We start from the raw sequence: 13,616 nt of genomic DNA on the forward strand, positions 1-13,616 counted from the left end.
GTAATTAAAGGTCACCTTATTGGTAATATTCTCTTGATATTCAAAGTAGCCAAATATCCACCGGAGGAGTGACGCAGGTTTTATTACCGGCTCATTGTACGCCGTTCCTATATTAGTGGTACGGCTCTTTCACAGTAATAGCATAATAGTAATGTCTTCTCCCTTCATATACAGATAAAGGCTGATGTCCTCTCGTCTACAAGCCCAATGAAAAGTAATTAGCTGATATGGATGTTGCTGTCAGTGATAACTGATATTGGGGGACTATTACATCCACTCTCTGGAATGATGATCCTTGAAATGGGTTCATCGCAGCGAGCTGCATATTCAGATAGACGTAGAGATTACCACATATAAGAAGGGAAACTCCTCATTTCTGCGGGAGGGTTGCATAAATCTTTAAGAAAAGGTCACAAAAAACTGAAATATTTAATATGCTGCAGTCTTTTCTTTTTTATTAACACATGGCTCACTTCTAATATTTGATTTATTCACTTAATATTGTATAAGCAGAGTCCAAATGTAAAGTCATACTGAGCATCTGAGGTCTTTCCTCAAGTTTACTTGTGTTGAATGGATGATAACTCATATGGGGGTGTTGGTTTGGTTGGCAGTCATACCGAGTTCCTCTCCAGAGAGAGACGTAAATAGCCTCCCAGGTGGTGGCGTGTAACTAAGTAAATGGTTACTAAGCCAAGGAGTGCTGGGCCTATGTAAATAGGGAGAGAAGAAGTATCCATTGAGGTGTTTGAGTGAGAAGAGGTATTCAAGATCCTCAATAATCTGTGTTATTTTTTATTTTTGACTGTGTTCTTGTATTCGATTGCTCCTGCTTTCTTTTTATTCGTCCTTCATTGTGAACACTGGCAACTCCAGGTCTGAAAGTGAAGCCAATACGGTAGTGCCTTAAACTTGCATTCTTTCTAATAGCCAGCAGGGGGCGACTCCTCTGGTTGCAAAAAGAAGTCTTATTGTATAGAAGTCTATGAGAAAGTGACCCTACTTCTCACTTGATTTATTACCTCAGTAAACATTGTAAACATGAGTTTATGGTCTCAATCACTAGTTTAAAGTCTTCTTCAATACAACATGATGTTTATTTAGTAAATTATGGTCCCATTTAGAGTCAAATAGACCATAAAGCAGGGTATACTTTAGGGCATGGCTATACCTTGTGATTGGCACGTCTCTGCCACGGCGTTGTCCGGTCTGGAAGTTGTCTATGTTTTCGTCTTAGAACTTTAATCCTTTCACAGGTTTGTGTTTTCAGTTAATAAAAGTTAATTATAACCTTTTCGGTCGCCTAAAAATGTCAGCGTTTGGCTGTACCACCCTCTCCTGTCACTTCTTGTTGCAAAAAAACCAAGATGCCGACGGCCAAAATGCCAAACTCAAGGCCAAAACAGCAGTCCACAAACCAATGGGTGACGTGATGACTATGTCCACTTTTTATATACAGTCTATGATTGTGAAGCACTTTGTAACGGTAGTTTTGAGAGGTGCTACATAAATAAAGTTATTTATTATTTAGTTATTATTATTATTAATCTCTTTAAAGGATTTTTTTTGTCAGTGACCCTGAAAGTTTTTTACCAAGTACGTCAGCATGCAAACTTTAAGCAAAAACAATCCAGGGGAAAGTTTTTTGTTTTTTTCAGCTGATAAATAGATAAACAGGAATAAATCAATGTGAAGTGATGAATGAATAAGTAAAATGCCCCGTAGTCATTTGTCTGGTTGTATTCAGGCCTCATATTCCAGCCCTGTTCTGCAAATGAAGATGAGGGTGAGGGCAACGAAGGAACCGCTTCACTCTGTGAGGCGCGTGCATGTTTTTGTGCGTGTGTTTTCATAATACTTAGTAGCATTAAGATATGATGATGAGCTGCCTGGATACCGGCAGAAAACAATAGAGGGGGGGAAACAAAGCAAACCCCTAAATCTGTCTGCCATTTGCGCTCACATACTGTACACACATGTCATGAGTATTCTGGCACAGTTACTGGGCCAGGGAAGTGCTGGTCTGGGGCCTGGCCCATTCTCCAGAGACAACCCCCCCCCCGCCTCCTCCCTCTCCGCCCCCTTCCCCCTTCCTGTGCAGTCTGTGGACACAGTCTGAGGCGACAAGGTTGCACAACAGCCCGCAAAACCTCCACTTTACAAACATGATCATAAAAAACACAGCCTGTCATTAGAAATCTGTTAAAGAAGGAAAAAAATAATTAGGAGGACTGTGATAATTGTGTCAAGGGGGAAATAGATCAGACGAATTATGGGAAGAACCAGGAAATCTTGCCGTGGCTTTGTTACTTTGCTGTTGGTTCATTTCGACATTGATCCACCCTTCCATCTGTCATCCTTTTTCCTGCGCTCCTTCTTCAACTCTCCGTTTCTTTCTTTCTGCCTTTCTTGGATTCGAGAGTGGAGGAGCCTTCTGGCTTCAACGGAGAGGGGATGAAGATGTTTATTCATCTGGAGGGTATTAGAGCCATGATTAAGGAGAGGAGGGAGTAGTACGGCTGATGCGACGTCTGCATCGCTCGTTCGTGGGCCGCCTGCGGGATTCTGGCCAACAAACCAGGAAAACAAGAAATGGAAGAAGAATGAAAAAACAACTTGTAGTGAAATCCGATTCTCTCGGGAAAGAACAGAAGTTTAAATTTTAGCCGTCTCGCTGGCTCTTTCATTCTCGGTCTCACTCCCCCCGTTCTCACAGCTAAGCTAATTATTAATGAATGCGGTTTCTGTTGAACCTTGGAGAGGTGTCAGCGCTGCAGCCACTGAGGGTTAAGAAATCTTGACATTTAAGACAGGGATGCATGAAAATACATCGTCTTGCTTGAGTTGATGCTTGTTTTTCTTCCCCTCCCGCTCTCCTCTCCAAGATGCATGTTTTCTTCTCCCTCCTGGGCTGTCTCCGGTTGTTTTACCACTGACAAGCTGGGGTGGCGTTGAGGAGATATCAAATAGAGCCACAGTGTATTAATCAGGGGAACCAAAGGTCATGGGTCAAGAGGCAGGGTCAGGCTTTTTCTGATAAATGCTAATACTAAAGCTAACACATGCATCTCGGGGTTGTTTGTCCATATGCATGTGGTTTCCGTCGTCCTCCGTAGAAAGAAGAAAAGAGGTCTAGATATAAGACTTTTTATGGATATTTGGCAGACTAACTGCCCTTTTTTCAAACATATTCCCAGTGTACTGAAACATAGATCCAAGTGTCTGAAGTTATCCTTAAAATGTGAAATAGTAGCTCAAGTTTTATGGGTCACTATGAGGTGGTTTGATTAAAAAGAATTAGAGCCTATTTTCCGAATTCCGTGTGTGCCGTGCGTGGTTTTAAGTAATGGATAGCGCCTCTTGAAACTTGCAGAGCAAACCCTATTTTAATGAAGCAACCATACAGTAACTCAGCATATTTCTTAACGCACAACAATTTTTTTCTTCTCCACATAAATCAAATTTTCCGTGAGTAACTAAGAGTGGGGAAAATAAAAAGAGCATCCAAGTAAACTATTGCGCAGTGAGGAAATATTAATAGAGTCGTAGCATAGTAGAGCACATGTAGTGCTGCAGCATCTCTCGCAGTGGCTGACTGACTGACTGGCTAGCTGACTGTCCACTGGGTCCTGCGCCTGGTCTGCCGCAGTGTTGAGGGAGCAGCACACACCCACCCACACACACACACACACACACACACACACAGAGAGAGAGAGAGGCTCCCCTGCCGATTGAAGCCCAGCCCAGCCCAGTCCCGCCTGGCCCAGCACTCCCTTAGAGCCAGTGCAGTGAGGCAGGCGGTGAAGGGCCATGCTGTGGGACAGATTGTCATCCTCCTCTCTCCCCCTGGGAGGCTCACTGTGGCTGCTGGTCCAGCCAAGACCTGGGGAACAGCCTCCTTCCTGTTTGTGCTGTAGCCCTACCTGAAGTGGTCAACTGTCCTTCCTCTCCACGCCACCTGCAGCTCAGTTCTACAGGAGATGACACCATAAACACACAAACTGCTCCACCTACATCCTAAACACTTCCTGTGACCATCTTGCATTTGCAGCACCTATAGATCTTATACCTATGAGTAAATACTGTGTAACATACAGTACTCCACTTAACTAAAATGTAGTGTTGCCACAGTGGTAGTCGGCATTCAATTAATATGCATTTATTTGTAATGTAAAAACACTATATCCAGCATCACAGAGGTAATGACATGCATGCTGTGAAGTGTATTGTGGTTCCAGTGTGATTCACTTTTAATATTTCAAACACTTCAAGTCAAGTCAAATTCAACTGAAACAATAAGACATCAACATTAGCCCTCGAGCCCACCCACTGCATTCTGAATAGTAACCTATTATGAACCCCAAATTCACCTTTCTTGAATAATGGTATAATTAAATGTCTCCCTTCTCTTGTCTGTCTTTTTTTCTATTTTGAAAAAAAGATGTAATTTTGAGAGCAGCAAAATTAAGCACTCTTGAAAATTTAATTTCTTGTTCACCCTGTCTCTGTGACTTTGCCCTGCCCTGATTCTCTTACAAAAAAAACCACAACAAACAGCAAGCAGGGCGAAACCTAATCATACAAGACAACCTCCGTACAAGTTGTATAAATTACCATTTTTATGTTGAACCTTTTGCCAAATCAAACATTGATGATTTAAGTATAAAGCAAGGAATTTCTGTCAGTGTGTATGTGGGTATGTCCTTCGCATATCTCGAGAACCGTTTATCTGATCTACTTTACACTTAGCGGGTGTATTGTTTGGGATATAAGGCCGTGCAGTGTCGAAGAACATCAAGGAGAAGAATAATAATTATTATTATTATTAGTAGTAGTATTATTAGTATTAGTAGTAGTATTAGTAGTAATAATAGTAGTAGTAGGCTAGTAGTAATAGAAAGCAACGGGGATGGGCCTTCAGAATCCGTCATGTCTGCAGAGTCAGACTGAAGCTCATTTGACCGCAGTTCACTACTTTAGCTGCTGGATGCTTGATAATGTTACAACTGAACTTTTCTTCTTTTCTCTGGAGTTAATGAACTTGAGCGGATAGCCTACAGGAACAGCGCCACTCTGCCATTGCAACTCAAATTGTGTACGTTTGCCTTAGGCTACTAAGTTAGATAGACCTTTTCAAACTTGACAACATAAAAATTCTGAATGGGCACATTTGTATTTCCTGTTGCAACGTTTGTTAATGCAGTAATGTTAGCTGACAGGAAGTAGAATAATCTTGGACCAAAGTTGTTGCCCTAGCAACAGAATGGCAATGAAAAGATCTATAGCGTTACTATCAGTGTTGTGTCAAATACCGTTTCCCCGTCGATATGTGTTTCCCCTACCTAAACCTGAACCAACCCTTATCCCTAACCACCAAGGGGGGCGCTATCATTCAACAGAAGGGAAACACTATTCGATGAGGGAACAGGCACATGACACAGCCACATGCTCTACGTTATAACCGCTGTTAATTAATACATCCGTTAAGTGTATTTCACCGGTGTTTCTAACTGTGAGTAGCCGGAGTTCGGTGTGTTTTTCCCCGTGAACCAGACTGTATTTCACCTGTGTTTCCGAGCAGCCGCGACTGGGTGTGTGATACAAATATCTGTGCATTCCAATACCCTTACTACCTATTTAGTGTGCCAGAAAAATATATAATATGTCCCAATAAATAGTTTATCAAATGCAGTATGCTAAAAATACCAGGATATCCTACTGCATCTGGTCGCATTTTTCAGTGTGCAAGTTAGTGTCCTTTTCTGGCTATTCTGACCCACAATCCTCTGTGCAGCAGATATACAAGCAAGAGGGTCAAAGTTCAAGGCGCAATGTTATGACCAAGTATTATTTCCCAATTTCCCAATACTGCATGCAACAGTACGTACTTTGTAAGGGCAGCTGCAGTATGTACAAAGAGAAAAAACAGAAAATATTGCGATTTGGAACGCACCAAAGGTCATGGCAGGTGTATTGCCGAGGACCCAAGGAAGCGCAATGTCGAGTGTGAAGTTTGTTTGAGCACTTCTCAAGAAAGCTGCAAGCAGCAATAGACCTTTTCAAACTTGACTACATAGGCTAAACATTGTTAACGGACCCTTTCCTGTTGTAATGTCTGTTAATGCAGTAGCTGACAGGAAGTAAACTTACACCAAAGCTGTTGCCCTAGCAACAGAATGGCAAGGGTCCATACCACAGGCCAAGCATTCGGCCCGTTCTGAACCGGCATGTTTTGCACAGGCATTAAAGCAGTAAAATATATTACTAATATAACTATTTTTAAAGGTCTGGTCATCCCTTATCTGGTATTCATGTTGTGTTTAAATGCGTTGCTGCCCTCAGTGACCTCAATGTAATAGTATGCAGTTGTTATGGAGGATAAGAAAAGTGTTAGCCGGCAGTAAGTCATCTCTGGCATGATTTCAGAGTTCAAACACTGCGGTTATATGGATTGTTACACGATGCAGATTTTCACAGGAACAAAAACGAGGCAGATCCTGCCCAAAGCACAAACATCCTCAGTCATTTTAGAGGCCTGGCATTATCTCAAGAAACATTATTATTGATCGCCATCATTAGTATTGATTTCAGTTTGTCCATGTTGGTGGAAAGACATCAGTGTAGCGGGGACACGTCTCTGCGAGTAAGTAATGGAATTCCACTTTTCATTGTCTCTCGCTATCATGGAAAGAAAAAAGCCTAGTAAAGGATGACTGGCCGCCCTACTTTTCCTCCTCTGGCCTTCCATTTGTCTAACTTTCCTGGGACGCCACTGGGGCACTGTGATTTCTGGGACAGTGACCAAGTGCTCCTGTCTGAGCTGGGGGACGTGGGTAATGTGGACAAAGTAGTTGACAGTTTGCCGCTTCCCCATGGTTGAGAGACAGAGCCATGAGGGCCAGAATAATGGACACCCAGACCACAGAGTCAGGACAGCGCTTGATGTTCCAGCTCTTTGTGTCAGGCCCTGTGTGAAAAAAATCCCCATTGACTGCAGTTTTGGGGGGGGGGGGGGTGCATTTCTCCTTCAGAAAATGCGTTGCGTACATGATGTTAGGACCGAGTAACTCACTGCTACGGCACTGATGAAACCCCAGGAAGTGAATCCTTATTTCATCTACTGTTTTTCTACCGTGTTCAGTAAAAGATAGCATCCTTGTTCGCTGCTCCTCACAGTCGTCTCACAACCCCTCTTTCTCATCCTGTAGCATAGTGGATTTGATTGATCTGTAGCAAGGGGCGGGGTGGGGGGGACCTGACATTTCTCAGTGATGTGTAAAAAACATATTGTGTTTGCTAAGAGGGAAAGAGGGAGACAGGCTGAGTATACACACGATGCACAAACCCACACGCGCACAGACAATACTATCTCGGAGGCTGAGTATCTAATGGTAAATAGCAGCAAAAACTATTTGTGTGTATTTTTATGCGTGCTAATCAGCTTCCTAGTCCAAAAAGCCACGTCTGGCCACCTGGCACTTTTGTTGACAGCTACTGGGAATTATCAGTGTTTCATTTTGACTGGATTTGATGTCTTAAAACAGGGATGTAGCGGGACTACTGTGAGTAAAGCCCAGCCCTGGGCCTCCTCCAACAGCTCTGTGTCCTCTGAGCTCTCGGTCCTGAATCAACTGAGTGATTTCGTTCATCTGACTGGAATTAGTCCCAAAAAAATCGACCACCCCTCTCTCTCTCAGTCAGGGAGATTGCAGGCTTAGCTAATGTGAAAAATTCTCTCACCACCTCCTCTATTAGATCTTAAGTGATTGTGTCACAAACAGGGCTGTACATGATAGCGTGTTGTTCAGACACACATCGCTATTTGGGCATCAGAACAGGAAAAGCGTTGAGATGACACATGCATTGTCTCATGGGAGAGGCTCACTACTTTTCCCAGTAACTGTAAAAAGATCCCCTCTCTGAATATGAAGTGGGGTCATGGTGTTACATCAGACAAGTTGTCAGCTTTTTGTTTATTCATTGAATCCCCAATCCCCAATGTGCCACAAATACACTCACACAAACACATCTCTTATGACAACCACTACGTACAGATCTCTGGTACAACACACAGGAAGATAACGTTTTGGCGGCTGAAAACATGGCCATGCTTTGCTTCACTAGAATGGCTTTTGAACAAAGTCGAGCTTGCTATAGAAGTGGCAGATGAGTGATAGCAAAAACACTTTTCTGATAAGATAAGGTCCTGGACCTGGATAAGAGTTTGGCCTCCTAAATAGAAGAGGTGTACTCTGTCGCTGTCAGGCAGTGATAAGCCATCTTGAACTGCTTCCAGGACCTCAGACACGAAGGTCTGGGCGCCAGCAGCGAGTTATTCCCAAACCCTGAAAGGTTTCAGGAGGATGTACTGCATAAAAACAATAGAATCACAAATGCCTGTTAAGTAAGCACTATGTTTAAGAGTAAGCTTTTGGCAAAACCTGCAAACAAATGTCAAAATTCTCTGATTAAAATAGTAATTATGTAAATAAAACTTTATTAATTTATATAATTACTAGGGCTGTCCCGAATACCATTTTTTGGGCTTCGAAGTTGTGGAGAAATATTTGAAGGTACTCGAAGCTTCGCGGCGTGACGTGGCATGTTTTTGTCTGCCTTTATCTCTGCTGCTGTACTATTGTACACACACGCACCTCTACACACAACAAACAGCGATACCCGTCTGAGAATAACTGATAATAATTAATGTTGAATATGAATAATGAATAATGTTGTGGGATTATTCCTTATTTCATGGGTTATTTGGGGATTTATACATTATTATTACATACTTATATATAAACAAAACAACAACAACAAAAAAACGAAGCATTGGAATACTGATTTGGAGGTCGAATACCATGGCAAGGGGTCGGCCCTAATAATTTTTGTACTTTATGGGTTACAAAGTGCTTTACAATTATCTGTATTTTAATCAAACTAAAATAATAACATCTTAAGAATCTATAGTTTTACACTACATCAACTACAATGAAAATTCTGAATTTCTTTGTAATTATTTGTTAGTCGTATTTTACAGTGAAACGTCTTTTACTTTTGTTTGAAGACATCGGTTTGTAGCACTGGCTGTTGTAAAAAGACATTTCACATAATTTTAAAATGGCAAGACAGGAGTGTCTGAGATTGAGAATAACAGAAGAATACCTTTGCTGAGTACTGTGTATAAGGCTGCAACTAACGGTTATTTTCATTTTTAGGTTAGGTCTAAAAAATGTCAGAAAATGGTGTAAAATGTCAATCAATGTTTACTAAAGCCCAAGATGACGTCCTCAAATGCCTTGTTTTGTCCACAACTCAAAGATATTCAGTTTACTGTCAGAGGAGTAAAGAAACCAGAAAATATTCACATTTAAGAAGCTGGAGTATTTTTACTCTTCTTTTTTTTTTTTCTTAAAAAATGACTCCAACCCATTAACCAATTTAATAGTTGACAACTAATCGATTAATTGTTGCAGCTCTAACTTACTGTGCATATCGATTTTCATGGTATTTTGGCAAAAGGCCTTTTTCTATGTTAAGGATTTTATTTTTTCCACCAAATCTAAACCCAAACATCCTCCCCCAATGCCTTTAACATTATAATTAATTATACCTTTTTCTGTCTCTTTCATTCACGTATACATTATTGGCATTAAGGTTTTCTCTAATTCCTAATTAAAAAAGAAATTGTTCTACGAACCAAACTCTCAAACATGTTTTTATTGCACACGTTTGCAACAAAAGTGTGAAGAATTGGCGCTAAAAATCATATGTAGCCTTCCTTCTGATCTTGCATGCAGCTCACACCGTAACGTGTGGCATCTGTCTGCAAATAATTAAGTTGTAATCATTCTTTGCAAATTATGCGTGTTATTTAGCATTTAGAATTAAGAGACAATATTTTCCACCATATGTATTATAGTCCAAAGGGAAACAATGTCATCAGGAAAATTAATGACTTACTCTCAAAAATATATTTATATATCTTGCTAATTTTCAAATACATTAATTGCATAAATCAAAACATTCTTCAGGGGTTTTGAAAGCTGTGCCGCAGTGTACAGAAATGGCAAACCTACCTGTTACCAGCAATAAGGTTTTTATTTGAACAGGAGTATTTACTCTGGGAGAGGGTGCTATAAATGAACATGGAGGAAGTGGTGCACAAAGAGTGGCTCAGACTGGCTTAGAGGAAACTGAGACCTGCGTGTGAAGCGGGAGATTTTAGTGGTTGGTTTTTGCAGTAAAAGAAAAACGAAACACTAATTTGTATAGAGCAATTTTAAACGTCTTTATTAACCTCACATTTCCTTGAATCCTTGAATTTGACAGGTTTTTTATTCTTAAAAAAAAGTTTTCATGTACTACAGCTTAAAGGCTGAGTTTATATATTGCCAGTAAATATGGCTATGGCACATTTTATGCCATCCCCTATAGGAGCTCTCCAAATGAGGTTGTTTTGTTCCATATAGGAGACATTTAAAAGAGAAGGAGGGAGGGGGGTAGGGACAGAACTCCCAGAGAGGGACAGGCCTTAAGATGGAGGTCTTCCTCCCAGGACGTGACAGGCTGTTGGCTGGAGGATGCTCAGGAAGGCCTTGGCAGACCAACAAAGACAGCCCTTCAGCTGCAGGGTGTAGTTTTTCAGGCCCCAGCATCCCCTTTGGCAGCGGCACAGAGAGTGCTGGCGTGCACAGGCCCCCGGCCCGAGAGACAGGGAAGTAAGGCCCGCTCTTTTATTTACTCAGGCTGCTGCTGAGGCCTGGGCATTTCTTGTCTGGGTGAAGAAGGAAAAAAACAAGTCTCACTCTCTGTTTCCTCTTGAGGTCTCCTGAGGAAGATTGCTCTTTCATCTACAGTTGTTCACACACTTGTTTCGGCCATTGCACTTGTATCTGTGTATTCTATGTGTGCATGTATGTCTGCACATCTATATGTCTGTTACTGTGAGGGAGTGTGCCGTGTGTGTGTGTGTGTGTGTGTGTGTGTGTGTGAGTAAAACTGTAGTAAGTCTCACCATGAGGGTCAATTGTACCCGAAATGTACAGTTTCAGCTCTGTATGCTCTGAAACAGATGTGATCTTCTTCTTCTTCTTTTTTAATCAGGCATTTTATGGCCATGACAGTAAGACAAATGACTTAGTGATTGCTGAAAGCAGTCTCTTTGGAGTTTTTTTGGTCCAGCACACATACAGTACAACATTTAAATCAGATTGGTATGAAGATGCTCAGAGGCATACTAATTTCATTATTACTCTGTAATATTAAAGGTACAGTGTGTAGGATTTGGTGGCATCTAGTGGTGTGGTTGCAGATTACAACCAACCGAGTACCCCTCCGCTCACTCCTCCCTTTCCAAGACTGCGTTAACGTGAGCCGACAAGTGCAAAATCATGTTAACGCCGTTGGCCTTGCTCAGAGGCCATCCTTACCATAATAACACTACTTTAGGAGCAACGGAGGTCAGACGGTGGCTGGCGGTACCACGGTTTTGCACTCTGCAGCTCACGTTACTGCAGTTTCAAGTGGGTCGGAGAACTGGCCTTCAGGTATCGTAAAAACTAGTGCTGTCAATCGATTTAAATATTTAATCGCAATTAATCGCATGATTGTCCATAGTTAATCGTGATCAATCACAAATGAATCACACATTTCTGTCCAAAATCTGTTCAGAATGCACCTTAAAGGGAGATTTGTCAAGTATTTAATACTCTTATCAACATGGGAGTGGGCGATATGCTTGCTTTATGCAAATGTATGTATATATTTATTATTGGAAATCGATTAACAATACAAAACAATGACACATAATGTCCAGAAACCCTCACAGGTACTGCATTTAGCATAAAAAAATATTCTTGATAAACTCAAGCCCAACAGACTATGACTTGCCCCAAACTGCATGAGATTATCATATAGTGGGTATTTCTGTAAAGGGGAGACTCGGGGGTACTCATAGAACCCATTTTCATTCACATATCTTGAGGTCAGAGGTCAAGGGACCCCTTTGAAAATGTCCATGCCAGTTTTCCCTCTGAGGTAAACCTCTGAAAACCGCCACAACCTAAAAAACGCAAGTTAATGCATTAAAGAAATTAAAACGAATTTTCATTAACGCGTTACTATCGCGTTAACTTTGATAGCCGTAGGAAAAACGTGAAAGGCTCTCTCTAGAGCCAGTGTTTGGTTTGTGTGATAGAAACATGGCGAAGCAACAAGGCAGACTATGTGAAAAGGACCCGCTCCCTATTTAGATGTGAAGGAAAAACACAACAATTCTTAGTTTCAGGTGATTATACAGTAATGAAAACATAATTATGAGTATATTCCATTTCTGCTGATAGATCTCCTGAAATATTACACACTGTTCCTTTAATATTATGGTGTTATTTTAGTATACAGCAGCTTCTGTAATATTTCACAAAGTTAATATTAACATCTAAACGTGTTAGCTGCTAGTTGAACTTGAGCGATGTTTGCGACTCCCACATGTCCCCCACAAATACGGCTTTATGTATGTGTGTTATTGGAGCTAAGGCACTAAATAAATAATCTACATCATGAAGTAAACAAACCAAAAAAAAAATGTAATGAGGTTGTCCTGACAGCTTAGTAATGTCTCAAGGCAAAGACGTCCTCATTTAAGACAGTGGAATTTAATTTAGCCTTGTATACAGGCCCATTTATTTGTTTGTTTTATACTATTGTCTCCAAGCCAATATGTTTGACTGTAAGGCATTGGCTGGGGTCATTCTTCTTGCACTGTCTTCTTCTCCTGTACCCTGGGAGGCAGTATGAGTGAGGGCAGATCCGCCCCCTCTGTGGAGGAGGGCATAGCACTGAGTCACCCATCCTCCCTCAAACCAGAGAGAGAGAGAGAAAACATTGAGACATGTACGAGAGATAAAGCAAGTAAAGCAGGCTTCTTGAGTGAGATGTGTGTGTGTGTGCAGAGTGGGCGCCTTGCCAGGGGTGGGAGGTTTCCGGGAGGGCCACGGTGTGGAGGTGGGCTCTCAATGTGCTGCTTTCAGCAGTTTGGAGGGGCAAGAGAATGGCCTCCGACCCCATCTGTTTCCTGAAGATAGGCCCTGATGGGGGTAAGTGCTCAGAGAGGGCATGATATCCTGACAAAGGGCAGATCTCCCAGCAAAAACAACAGCAAGCGAGGGAGAGAGAGAGAGACTTAGATTTGTCAGCTGAAGGAGAGCACAGAGGTTGGATCCTGGAAAGAGCTCGTGCTTTTCCTTCGTCCCTCTCATAAATCTTTGCAGTTTCCTCTTGTTTTTCCCATTCCAAGTTTTGGCCTTTTGACACAGTTTTTTTTGTTTCTGAAGGGGTTGAGATTACGTTGTTTTATTTAGGTAAGGAAGTTCACAGCACTTAGAATTCGGCAGCGGGAAGAAGTGGTCAGTAACCTTTCGAACTTGTGGAAAGTGGTGGTCTGTGTTTTCCATTCATATCAGTGTACAGTGAACCAGGGGATAGGAATGTCGGCACAGAGGGGATTTGAAAAGGGACACATTAAAGTAATTGTAAAACAAACGGGGGCTGCATTGTCAGTTTGCCTGGTGTTCCCTGGTCACTCTCTGCACCTGCTTGTCCTTGAGTGCGATAGT

At 41.7% G+C, this 13,616-nt stretch overlaps 1 protein-coding gene across 11 annotated transcripts in view; it reads left to right on the forward strand.

Moving 5' to 3' along the window:
• Positions 1–13,616, forward strand: part of LOC119498206 (zinc finger protein 521-like) — a 102,807-nt gene that overhangs the window by 30,537 nt on the left and 58,654 nt on the right. The window lies entirely within an intron of this gene.

This window comes from Sebastes umbrosus, chromosome 12 (assembly GCF_015220745.1).
Source record: "Sebastes umbrosus isolate fSebUmb1 chromosome 12, fSebUmb1.pri, whole genome shotgun sequence".
Classification (NCBI taxonomy): domain Eukaryota; kingdom Metazoa; phylum Chordata; class Actinopteri; order Perciformes; family Sebastidae; genus Sebastes; species Sebastes umbrosus.